General features: G+C 36.5%; 1 protein-coding gene across 3 annotated transcripts in view; it reads left to right on the forward strand.

Annotated features, from left to right (window-relative positions):
• ZCWPW2 (zinc finger CW-type and PWWP domain containing 2) overlaps positions 1 to 12,670 on the forward strand; it is a 137,394-nt gene that overhangs the window by 107,446 nt on the left and 17,278 nt on the right. The gene's annotated exons all lie outside the window — the stretch shown is intronic.

The following is a 12,670-nucleotide window of genomic DNA, read 5'->3' on the forward strand; positions in this document are numbered from 1 at the left end:
ATTCAAATAATTAAAATTCACAGCTTAATATGGACTTTACCTTAAAGTTAAGTAGAGAACAATATCAGACATTTGTATGAATCTTTTTAATGAAAATTTATAAAGTTAATAGCATTTTAAAAGAATTTTTAAAATTTAACATGTCATTCTATACATTGTGTGTGGAGATATGTTTAACTCTAGTTACTGTCAAAATTGTGATTGGGATAGGTTGAGCCTTGACAGTCTCCTTAAGTGACAGTATTCTCGAATAGTAGTTTCTCTCCTTGTGTCCACCACTATCAATGCTTTTCCCACTCCCTTGCCAGCTTTAGATATCACCAATTTTTACGTATTTGCCAATATTTGAAAGGAGAAAAATATGCCATTGTTATTTCAATCTGCTGTTATTTATTCTTTTATTTTAGTGAGGTTGAGCATTTTTCATATATTTATTGGACATATTTCTTCTGAAAACTGCCTGTGCATATCCTTGCCCATTTCTTCCATGAGCTTTTTTTACTTTGATTGATTGATTTATAGGTTGAACTGCTTCTTTGGATCTTCATTTCCTTATGAAGGCTCCCCTGTCACATAAAACTTACCTTAGATAAATTTGTATGCTTTTCTCTTTTTAATCTATCTTTTGTTACAGGGGCCCCAACTGAGAGCTTAGAAGGATAGAGGAAATAGACATTTTTCCTCCCCTACACTAAAACCAGTTATCCGAATACCATTTATTGACTAATAAATAATCTTTCCCTTCTTTACTTTACTGTTTTTCTTTTGTTATCTTCTTTATAGTATATAGTATACCTTCTTCATAATATAACATACGGCATTTAACATGTCAAAATATCTGTTTCTATATCACGTATCTAGTCTTAAAAGAATTCTAAATTGCTGTAATTATTGTTTATCTTTTCTTTAATGTGTGGCTTGGTGATCCTTCATTACCCTACTTTTTCAAAAATTGTTTTCATAGTTCTTGCCTGTTTAGTTTTTCAGATTGTATGTATGTATGTATGTATATTATGATGAATTGACATTTTAAAAACCCTTTCTGTTTGGGGAGAGACTGTCCCTCCCAAGACTAGCCAGATCTTCTAGATGGCACAGGGTACATCTTTCATATGTACCAACTAATTCCAAACCCACATCACTCAACTACCTTCTTATCAAATTCTCAAATACCAAGCCAGTATTGCCCCTGCCCTAAATTATCCCAGGCCCAGGTTCCAGCCAATGGAGACCACCCCTCTAGACCAAAGCCTTCCAGAATTATTCAAAGTAGCCAGTCCTAAACTGTTTACCCTACCCTACATTTCCTTTCCCATGGAAACCTCAATAAAGGCACAATTTAAATAGTTTTAACAACATACAGATGAACTTTAGAAATATTTAGTTAAGTCTCCCAAGAAAAATTCTGTTGAGGTGATGATTGGTATTGTAGAAAATCTATGTATTCATTTGGAGAGAAATTACATGTTTATAAAGTGAATGCACACACGTAGAAATATGTCTCTTTATCATTTTTTCTTTAGTTTTTTTCAATGTAGAATTTTACATATTTCTAACTAAGGCCTTCCCACATTATTTGTTACTAATTGGAAAAGGATCTCTTTTTTATTTTTTCTAATGAAAAAGAAAATCATTTATTTATTTATTTATTTTTGGTTGCATTGGGTCTTCGTTGCTGTGTGTGGGCTTTCTCTAGTTGTGGCGAGTGGAGGCTACTCTTTGTTGCGGTGTGTGGGCTTCTCATTACAGTGGCTTCTTATTGCAGAGCTTGGGTTCCAGCTGTGCAGGCTTCAGTAGTTGCAGCACGCAGGTTTAGTAGTTGCAGCACGTGGGCCCTTGAGTCCAGGCTCAGTAGTTGTGGTGCACAGGCTTAGTTGCTCCATGGCATGTGGGATCTTCCCGGACCAGGGATCGAACCCTTGTCCCCTGCGTTGGCAGGTGGATTCTTAACCACTCTGCCACCAGGAAGCCCCCTCTAAACTTTTTTAGCTTATATATAGAAAGTATGTATGTATGCATATCTTTTTTTCTAACACATTATTTTTATTAATGCCAAGAGTTTAACTTATACCTCTTGAAAGGCAAAATTAATGACCACTTTTCTTGATTTATACATTTATGTATAAGGAATTCAAGCTATTATATTTTCTGATAAAAAAAATTTTCCCCCAAATTATTGCAAGAATTCTTCATAATCAGGAAAATTTCATTAGCCCAATTGCAGAAGTCGCTTACATTTTATGAGTAGATGTCTGAATATTTGTGCTAATTAATAAGCTTGCTTATTAACATAGAATTCATGTACTGCAGCTCACTTGATTCACTTAGCTTTATATGCATCTTTCCACAAAGATAAATATTATAATAGATCTCTACGGCTGGCTTCTAGCACCAGGCAGAGAGATACCTCAGGAAAGAATAGTAAGTAGAGGAACCCCTTGGGAAGAGTCACAGTCACGTTTCACAACTCATTTAATTTCCTTTTGGATTTTACTTTTCTTCACCTTTCCATAGACCAGTGTTCCCAAAACTTGAATCATTCAGGTATTCCATCATCATTTTGCCATTTTCTGTGCTGTTAGTTACTGTAGTTTTCTTTCATTTCATTAACCTTTTTAGTAATTTAATTTTTTTATTGAGGTAAAATTTAAACACCGTGAAATGCACAGACCTTAAGGGTGGAGTTTGATGGGTTTTTCTTAAGTGTATACACCCATGTAACTACCATTCCAGATTAAAATAGAGAACATTTTCATTACCCCAAAAAGTGTCCTAACCAAAATTTTAAGATGTAAATGTACTCTTTTGATGTGAGTTGCATTTTCAAATATATAAATAAATATATATTAATATAGAAAATTGTCCATTTATCACTTTAAATCATCAGTGGAAACCTTCACATAGAAAGTTCTTTTTGTACTAATTTCAGTTTCTCTGTTCTCAAACTCTGTGCCACTCTATGGCAGTATTATGAAACAGCCTTCCAGGGGAGTGATTTTTAACAAGATATTCTTTAGTAACTTAAAAACTAAACCTGCCTGATTAGGTTGCAAGCTTATCTTGAATTAAAATCTATAGGAATTCTGTAGGATAACTATTAGTAGGAAAGTAGTAAAATTAGACAAAATGGATTAATTGTTGATATCCAGAAACTTTTATATACCATTTATGAGAACAAGCAAAGACCCCTTGATTTAGAGTAACTCTTTTCTGGTGTGGATGATTATATTTGTTTCTTAAATAGAAAAGTCTACTATGGGACTTATATATTGGCTTAACCCTGTTTTTGACTTGACTTTCAGTTTATGGATCTGACTTCAATCAAACTGACCTCCTTGTAGTTTTCTTAAGATGGGCGGTGGGAATGGGAGGAGCTGGGATAGAGGGGAGGTGGGCATCGGGGTGAGTATAGCAGGCGTAAAAATCCCTTTGTTTTTCTTCCCTGGAAGTAAAATGACAGCATCCTAGTGTGAGGGCCACGCTGGTCTCCAAGCTCTCAGGTTGTTGTCCAGCAGTCGGCTTACGGCTTACAAAGGGTAGGTTTTCCACCCACAGGGCTGCTAGACGCCTCTTGTTTTCAGGGGTTTCAGGTCTGAAGGGGAGTGTTTTGAGAGGTGGAAGTGGTGGGGGATATCCTAATCCGATGACTTGTCCCAGTGCACTGATTTATCTGAGAAAATTCAAAGTTTAGTTATGCAGACCTGGTACTTGGTAAACAGAAATTCATCTTTATCAGTAATATCCTCTCTTAACTTTTAAGAATTGTTTTCATCCTAATTACTAAAAAACAAAATATCATTTTTAAAATGTCACCATTTATAATAATAGAAGATTGTATTAATTTTTGTTTCTCTGCACATTATGCCCATTTGAAAATTCACTCAAGGTATTAATTCACTTGGAATTCAAGTTTAGTAATACTTAAAATCTAGTGTCACAGATTCCAGAAATTCAAAACTTTTCAACCATAACTCTCCACATTTTCTATTCTATATTTTAACTTTGAGCCAGAAGGCAATAAAAAGAATTCTACAAAATGTGATTGCTCTTTTGTTAAGATACAAAAACCTTTTCAACTTGAGTCCTACTAATCACATGAAGAGCAGGTGTTGTCCTTTGTTATTTGGGACTAAAGGTTGTATTATGCAGCTTTCTTCAGTTTTGTTGATTATATTCATTACAAGTATAGTCCTTTCTCTCATCCAGACACACAAATTATGACTCCAACATCAAGCTACACACACGATGAATGTGGGTTTCTTCCAAAGTTTGGGATATTTCTCATTCACCGTCACCTTCCTCATCCCATTCCATTAAAACCAAAACCAATCTTACTAATCCGTAGAAAAGTGGATATAACATACAAAAGGAATTTGAATGTAGCTATTGCACTAGATATTAAAAATGATCTTTCTATGTCTAATAGAAATAGCTATTGTTTTCCTGTTTGCAGAGGGAAGTTGTTATCATTGGAAAAAGTATGCTAGTGAAAATTAGTAGAATTTACATATAACTTATTAGAATGAATCTATAATTTTAAATTTATAAACATTTGGCTTCTGCCCATAATAGCTTCTTCAAACTTTTTATTTATATTAGACAACACAAGCCTATTTCTTTTCTTTGAAGACACATAAATTATTACTTTTAAATTCTTTAAAATTGTAATGACTTTGGGGTGATATTTTTTTATGTACTAATACCTTTACTTTGCTTCAAAAATAATTTGCTCTGTTATGAAATATGTATATTAGGTACACATCTTAAATCTGTACTCCCCCACATACTGGGAACACAGTCACCCAGATCAAACAAAGGGAGGTGTATCTTGCATACCCTTCCATGAATCTAGGCTCAAGAATGTCTTTCATTTCAACCTCTGGGATCCTCAGCTGATGTAAAGACTTGGATCCAGATAAAATATTTTAAAGAATAGTCTTTTTTTTTAAAAAATTGTGCTGTTTTGCAGAGTCTGTCTGTTCCTGTGTAGGGGAGATCATCTTCTTTTGCATGTTGCTGAGGATTAATGTTCAGAATTTGACAGTGATTGTGGGTTAAAGAATCAGGCCAATTATCCTTACTACTCAAGTTGATGGAGAGAAAAGTGGTAAAATAGATAATGAAGGTCTCAAAATTTGTTCTTTAGTCCAGAAAGAATAGTGTAATATGGGTACTATAATCATTGAATGTTCTCTGTACATCAGCTTTTTAGGATTTAATTGAAATATGTAGATTCTAGAAAGTCTTCCTGAGAAATCTTACCTTTTCCCAACATTCCTCTTGCTAAAATATCCAGTGACTTAGGAAAAACTATACACAAATAGGAATTGTTTTCAACAGACTTGGATTCTTAGACAGTGTCCAATTGCAAGTCAAATAATCTAACTTACCAGCTTCATTCAATCTGATAAACAACTGATATAAGTTCTGCTTTTTTCTGATTTCCATGGAACTCTTTCCTCTCTGGACACTCTGTTCCTATTAGTCCTTAGTATTCTGAAGCTCTATATAAATATGAGTACAATCTGTGCTATTTAAAAAATAATAAACTTCCTGAATTTCTGTGTTCTATCACTGGTATAGCTAGATGGTCAAAGACTGTTTAAAAAAAAAATCAAGTGCAAGACTTCAAAATTTATCAGTGAAGTACATAGTCATATAGTTCCTTGAGGTGTCCTGTTACTTCTGTCCTCAACCAAGATTGGGAGGTGTTAATGGAAGGCCTTTTCATGCCTTCTGTTTAAGGTGGTCTAGTGGTCAATTTCTATTTTAGGGGAAAATATTCTCCTGTGTCTCAGCTCACTGCTTGACCACACACTCCAGTATTTTTTCTAGTAAGCTCCTCAAAGCAGAGAAATCCACAGTGCTTTAGTGTGAACTTATACATGGCTGAAGAGAGTGCAAGGGACAACTAGATGTTTATAAGTCATGTTGCCAGGGACTGGTCTCTGATATTGTCCAAATCTCACAGGAATACCCCTCTACTGAAGATTGACCAGAGTGAAACATTGGTCATTAGCAGATATCTATGTAAGAAACACTGGATTTGTAGATGATCTGTTGAAATCATGTTTAAATAGGGCTAGAAAATGATCATTTCAACCTTCCTTCCTAAAAACAAATATTATCTGAACCCGAAGACTTAACTTTATTATTGGTACTCTCCAGATACTCAGATTAAGTAATAACCATCTTTTACAATGTTGCATGAAACCAGTTTTCATCCTTTTCCAAGCATATATTTCCCAGCAGATTTACCAAAGGGGAATGAGAATATTGGCTTTTCCTTCTATATGATGACTTTTGACAAGGAGTTTATGTACATTATTCAAGATACAGATTCAGTCTTTTGTCAGAGTAGGCAGCTCTTTACTGGTTACTGACTGACAATTATTCTCAAAAGGTTACAAAACATATTTATGTCTTCTATGAGCATAAATTGCTGATCAAAATTTTACAGCCTCAGATTTAGCACAGCTAACAAACTTGTTCTTCTTGCTTAAAGAGATTTTTAATTTTGGGACTTCCCTGCAGGTCCAGTGGTTAAGACTTCATGCCTCCACTGCAGGGGGCTTGGGTTCGATCCCTGGTTGGGGAACTAAGATCCTGCATGCCACACGGCCAAAAAAAAAAAAAAGGTTTTCTTTGTTGTTGTTGTTGTTTGTGTGTGTGTGTGTGTGTTTTGTTTTACATCTTTATTGGAGTATAATTGCTTTACAATGGTGTGTTAGTTTCTGCTTTATAACAAAGTGAATCAGTTATACATATACATATGTTCCCATATCTCTTCCCTCTTGCGTCTCCCTCCCTCCCACCCTCCCTATCCCACCCCTTTAGGTGGTCACAAAGCACCAAGCTGATCTCCCTGTGCTATGCAGCTGCTTCCCACTAGCTATCTATTTTACGTTTGGTAGTGTATATATGTCCATGCCACGCTCTCGCTTTGTCACAGCTTACCCTTCCCCCTCCCCATATCCTCAAGTCCATCTCTAGTAGGTCTGTGTCTTTATTCCTGTCTTACCCCTAGATTCTTCATGACATTTTTTTATTCTTAAATTCCATATATATGTGTTAGCATACGGTATTTGTCTTTCTCTTTCTGACTTACTTCACTCTGTATGACAGACTCTAGGTCCATCCACCTCATTACAAATAGCTCAATTTCCTTTATTTTTATGGCTGAGTAATATTCCATTGTATATATGTGCCACATCTTCTTTATCCATTCATCCGATGATGGGCACTTAGGTTGTTTCCATCTCCAGGCTATTGTAAATAGAGCTGCAATGAACATTTTGGTACATGACTCTTTTTGAATTATGGTTTCCTCAGGGTATATGCCCAGTAGTGGGATTGCTGGGTCATATGGTAGTTCTATTTGTAGTTTTTTAAGGAACCTCCATACTGTTCTCCATAGTGGCTGTACCAATTCACATTCCCACCAGCAGTGCAAGAGTGTTCCCTTTTCTCCACATCCTCTCCAGCATTTATTGTTTCTAGATTTTTTGATGATGGCCATTCTGACTGGTGTGAGATGATATCTCATTGAACTTTTGATTTGCATTTCTCTAATGATTAATGATGTTGAGCATTCTTTCATGTGTTTGTTGGCAGTCTGTATATCTTCTTTGGAGAAATGTCTATTTAGGTCATCTGCCCATTTTTGGATTGGGTTGTTTGTTTTTTTGTTATTGAGATGCAAGAGCTGCTTGTAAATTTTGGAGATTAATAGTTTGTCAGTTGCTTCATTTGCAAATATTTTCTCCCATTCTGAGGGTTGTCTTTTGGTCTTGTTTCTGGTTTCCTTTGCTGTGCAAAAGCTCTGAAGTTTCATTAGGTCCCATTTGTTTATTTTTGTTTTTATTTCCATTTCTCTAGGAGGTGGGTCAAAAAGGATCTTGCTGTGATTTATGTCATAGAGTCTTCTGCCTATGTTTTCCTCTAAGAGTTTGACAGTTTCTGGCCTTACATTTAGGTCTTTAATCCATTTTGAGCTTATTTTTGTGTATGGTGTTAGGGAGTGATTCATCTCATATTTTTACATGTACCTGTCCAGTTTTCCCAGCACCACTTATTGAAGAGGCTCTCCTTTCTCCATGGTACATTCCTGCCTCCTTTATCAAAGATAAGGTGACCATATGTGCGTGGGTTTACCTCTGGGCTTTCTATCCTGTTCCATTGATCTATTTCTGTTTTTGTGCCAGTACCAAACTGTCTAGATTACTGTAGCTTTGTAGTATAGTCTGAAGTCAGGGAGCCTGACTCCTCCAGGTCCGTTTTTCACTCTCAAGATTGCTTTGGCTGTTCGGGGTCTTTTGTGTTTCCATACAAATTGTGAAATTTTTTGTTCTAGTTCTGTGAAAAATGCCAGTGGTAGTTTGATAGGGATTGCACTGAATCTGTAGATTGCTTTGGGTAGTAGAGTCATTTTCACAATGTTGATTCTTCCAATCCAAGAACATGGTATATCTCTCCTTCTATTTGTATCATCTTTCTTTTATCAGTGTCTTATAATTTTCTGCATAGAGGTCTTTTGTCTCCTTACGTAGGTTTATTCCTAGATATTTTATTCTTTTTGTTGCAGTGGTAAATGGGAGTGTTTTCTTGATTTCACTTTCAGATTTTTCTTCATTACTGTATAGGAATGCCAGAGATTTCTGTGCATTACTTTTGTATCCTGCTACCTTACCAAATTCATTGATTAGTAGTTTTCTGGTAGCATCTTTAGGATTCTCTATGTATAGTGTCATGTCATCTGCAAACAACGACTGTTTTACTTCTTCTTTTCCGATTTGGATTCCTTTTATTTCCTTTTCTTCTCTGATTGCTGTGGCTAAAACTTCCAAAACTATGTTGAATAAGAGTGGTGAGAGTGGGCAACCTTGTCTTGTTCCTGATCTTAGTGGAAATGCTTTCAGTTTTTCACCATTGAGGATGATGTTGGCTGTGGGTTTGTCATATATGGCCTTTATTATGTTGAGGAAAGTTCCCTCTATGCCTACTTCCTGCAGGGTTTTTATCATAAATGGGTGTTGAATTTTGTCAAAAGCTTTTTCTGCATCTATTGAGATGATCATATGGTTTTTCTCCTTCAATTTGTTAATATGGTGTATCACGTTGATAGATTTGCATATATTAAAGAATCCTTGCATTCCTGGAATAAACCCCACTTGATCGTGGTGTATGATCCTTTTAATGTGCTGTTGGATTCTGTTTGCTAGGTTTTTGTTGAGAATTTTTGCATCTATGTTCATCAGTGATATTGGCCTGTAGTTTTCTTTCTTTGTGACATCCTTGTCTGGTTTTGGTCAGAGGGATGGTGGCCTTGTAGAATGAGTTTGGGAGTGTTCCTCCCTCTGCTATATTCTGGAAGAGTTTGAGAAGGATAGGTGTTAGCCCTTCTCTAAATGTTTGATAGAATTCGCCTGTGAAGCCATCTGGTCCTGGGCTTTTGTTTGTTGGAAGATTTTTAATCACAGTTTCAATATCAGTGCTTGTGATTGGTCTGTTCATATTTTCTATTTCTTCTTGATTCAGTCTTGGCAGGTTGTGCATTTCTAAGAATTTGTCCATTTCTTCCAGGTTGTCCATTTTATTGGCATAGAGTTGCTTGTAGTAATCTCTCATTATCTTTTGTATTTCTGCAGTGGCAGTTGTTACTTCTCCTTTTTCATTTCTAATTCTATTGATTTGAGTCTTCTCCCTTTTTTTCTTGATGAGTCTGGCTAATGGTTTATCAATTTTCTTTATCTTCTGAAAGAACCAGCTTTTAGTTTTATTGATCTTTGCTATTGATTCCTTCATTTCTTTTTCATTTATTTCTGATCTGAACTTTATGATTTCTTTCCTTCTGCTAACTTTGGGGTTTTTTTGTTCTTCTTTCTCTAATTGCTTTAGGTGCAAGGTTAGGTTGTTTATTTGAGATGTTTCCTGTTTCTTAAGGTAGGATTGTATTGCTATAAACTTCCCTCTTAGAACTGCTTTTGCTGCATCCCATAGGTTTTGGGTCATCGTGTCTCCATTGTCATTTGTTTCTAGGTATTTTTTTATTTCCTCTTTGATTTCTTCAGTGATCACTTCGTTATTAAGTAGTGTATTGTTTAGCCTCCATGTGTTTGTATTTTTTACAGATCTTTTCCTGTAATTGATATATAGTCTCATAGCGTTGTGGTCGGAAAAGATACTTGATACAATTTCAATTGTCTTAAATTTACCAAGGCTTGATCTGTGACCCAAGATATGATCTATCCTGGAGAATGTTCCATGAGCACTTGAGAAAAATGTGTATTCTGTTGTTTTTGGATGGAATGTCCTATATATATCAATTAAGTTCATCTTGTTTAATGTATCATTTAAAGCTTGTGTTCCCTTATTTATTTTCATTTTGGATGATCTGTCCATTGGTGAAAGTGGGGTGTTAAGCCCCCTACCATGAACATGTTACTGTCAATTTCCCCTTTTATGGCTGTTAGTATTTGCCTTATGTATTGAGGTGCTCCTGTGTTGGGTGTATAAATATTTACAGTTGTTATATCTTCTTCTTGGATCAATCCCTTGATCATTATGTAGTGTCCTTCTTTGTCTCTTTTAATAGTCTTTATTTTAAAGTCTATTTTGTCTGATATGAGAATTGCTCCTCCAGCTTTCTTTTGGTTTCCATTTGCATGGAATATCTTTTTCCATCCCCTTACTTTCAGTCTGTATGTGTCTCTAGGTCTGAAGTGGGTCTCTTGTAGACAGCATATATAGGGGTCTTGTTTTTGTATCCATTCAGCCAGTCTGTGTCTTTTGGTGGGAGCATTTAATCCATTGACATTTAAGGTAATTATTGATATGTATGTTCCTATTCCCATTTTCTTAATTGTTTTGGGTTTGTTATTGTAGGTCTTTTCCTTTTCTTGTGTTTCTTGCCTAGAGAAGATCCTTTAGCAGTTGTTGTAAAGGTGGTTTGGTGGTGCTGAACTCTCTCAGCTTTTGCTTGCCTATAAAGGTTTTAATTTCTCCATCAACTCTGAATGAGATCCTTGTTGGGTAGAGTAATCTTGGTTGTAGGTTTTTCTCCTTCATCACTTTAAATATGTCCTGCCAGTCCCTTCTGGATTGCAGAGTTTCTGCTGAAAGATCAGCTGTTAACCTTATGGGGATTCCTTTGTGTGTTATTTGTTGTTTTTTCCTTGGTGCTTGTTTTTTTTTTTTTTTTTGAGGTATGCGGGCCTCCCACCGCTCTGGCCTCTCCTGCCATGGAGCACAGGCTCCAGACGCGCAGGCCCAGCGGCCATGGCCCACAGGCCCAGCCACTCCATGGCATGTGGGATCCTCCCGGACTGGGGCACGAACCCACGTCCCCTGCATCGGCAGGCAGACTCCCAACCACTGCGCCACCGGGGAATCCCCCCTTGCTGCTTTTAACATGTTTTCTTTGTATTTAATTTTTGACAGTTTGATTAATATGTGTCTTGGCGTGTTTCTCCTTGGATTTATCCTGTATGGGACTCTCTGTGCTTCCTGGACTTGACTAACTCTTTTCTTTCCCATTAGGGAAGTTTTCAACTATAATCTCTTCAAGTATTTTCTCAGTCCCTTTCTTTTTCTCTTCTTCTTCTGGAACCCCTATAATTCGAATGTTGGTGCGTTTAATGTTGTCCCAGAGGTCTCTGAGACTGTCCTCAGTTCTTTTCATTCTTTTTTCTTTATTCTGCTCTGCAGTAGTTACTTCCACTATTTTATCTTCCAGGTCACTTATCCGCTCTTCTGCCTCAGTTATTCTGTTATTGATCCCATCTAGAGTATTTTTAATTTCACTTATTGTGTTGTTCATCATTGCTTGTTTCATCTTTAGTTCTTCTAGGTCCTTGTTAAATGTTTCTTGCATTTTGTCTATTCTATTTCCAAGATTTTGGATCATCTTTACTATCATTATTCTGAATTGTTTTTCAGGTAGGCTGCCTATTTCCTCTTCATTTGTTAGGTCTGGTGGGTTTTTATCTTGCTCCTTCATCTGCTGTGTGTTTTTCTGTCTTTTCATTTTGCTTATCTTACTGTGTTTGGGGTCTCCTTTTGCAGGCTGCAGGTTCATGGTTGCCGTTGTTTTTGGTGCCTGTCCCTGGTGGAGGGGACTAGTGCCTGTGTTCTGGTGGAAGAGGCTGGATCTTGTCTTTCTGGTGGGAAGGTCCACGTCTGGTGGTGTATTTTGGGGTGTCTGTGGACTTATTTTGATTTTAGACAGCATCTCTGCTACTAGGTGGGGTTGTGTTCCTGTCTTGCTAGTTGTTTGGCATAGGGTGTCCAGCACTGTAGCTTGCTGGTCGTTGAGTGAAGCTGGGTCTTGGTGTTGAGATGGAGATCTCTGGGAGATTTTCGCCGTTTGATATTATGTGTAGCTGGGAGGTCTCTTGTGGACCAGTGTCCTGAAATTGGCTCTCCCACCTCAGAGGCACAGCACTGACTCTTGGCTGCAGCACCAAGAGCCTTTCATCCAGATGGCTCAGAATAAAAGGGAGAAAAAGTAGAAAGAAAGAAAGAAAAAAGAAAGAAAGAAGGAAGGAAAGAAAGAAGATAAAATAAAGATAAAATAAAATAAAGTTATTAAAATAAAAATAATTATTAAGAAAAAAAATTTTTTTAAAGAAAAAAAAACGGGTGCTTCCCTGGTGGCACAGTGGTTGAGAGT

Source organism: Monodon monoceros, unplaced genomic scaffold, assembly GCF_005190385.1.
Source record: "Monodon monoceros isolate NGI ecotype Baffin Bay Population unplaced genomic scaffold, NGI_Narwhal_1 Super_Scaffold_3, whole genome shotgun sequence".
In the NCBI taxonomy this organism is placed as follows: Eukaryota; Metazoa; Chordata; class Mammalia; order Artiodactyla; family Monodontidae; genus Monodon; species Monodon monoceros.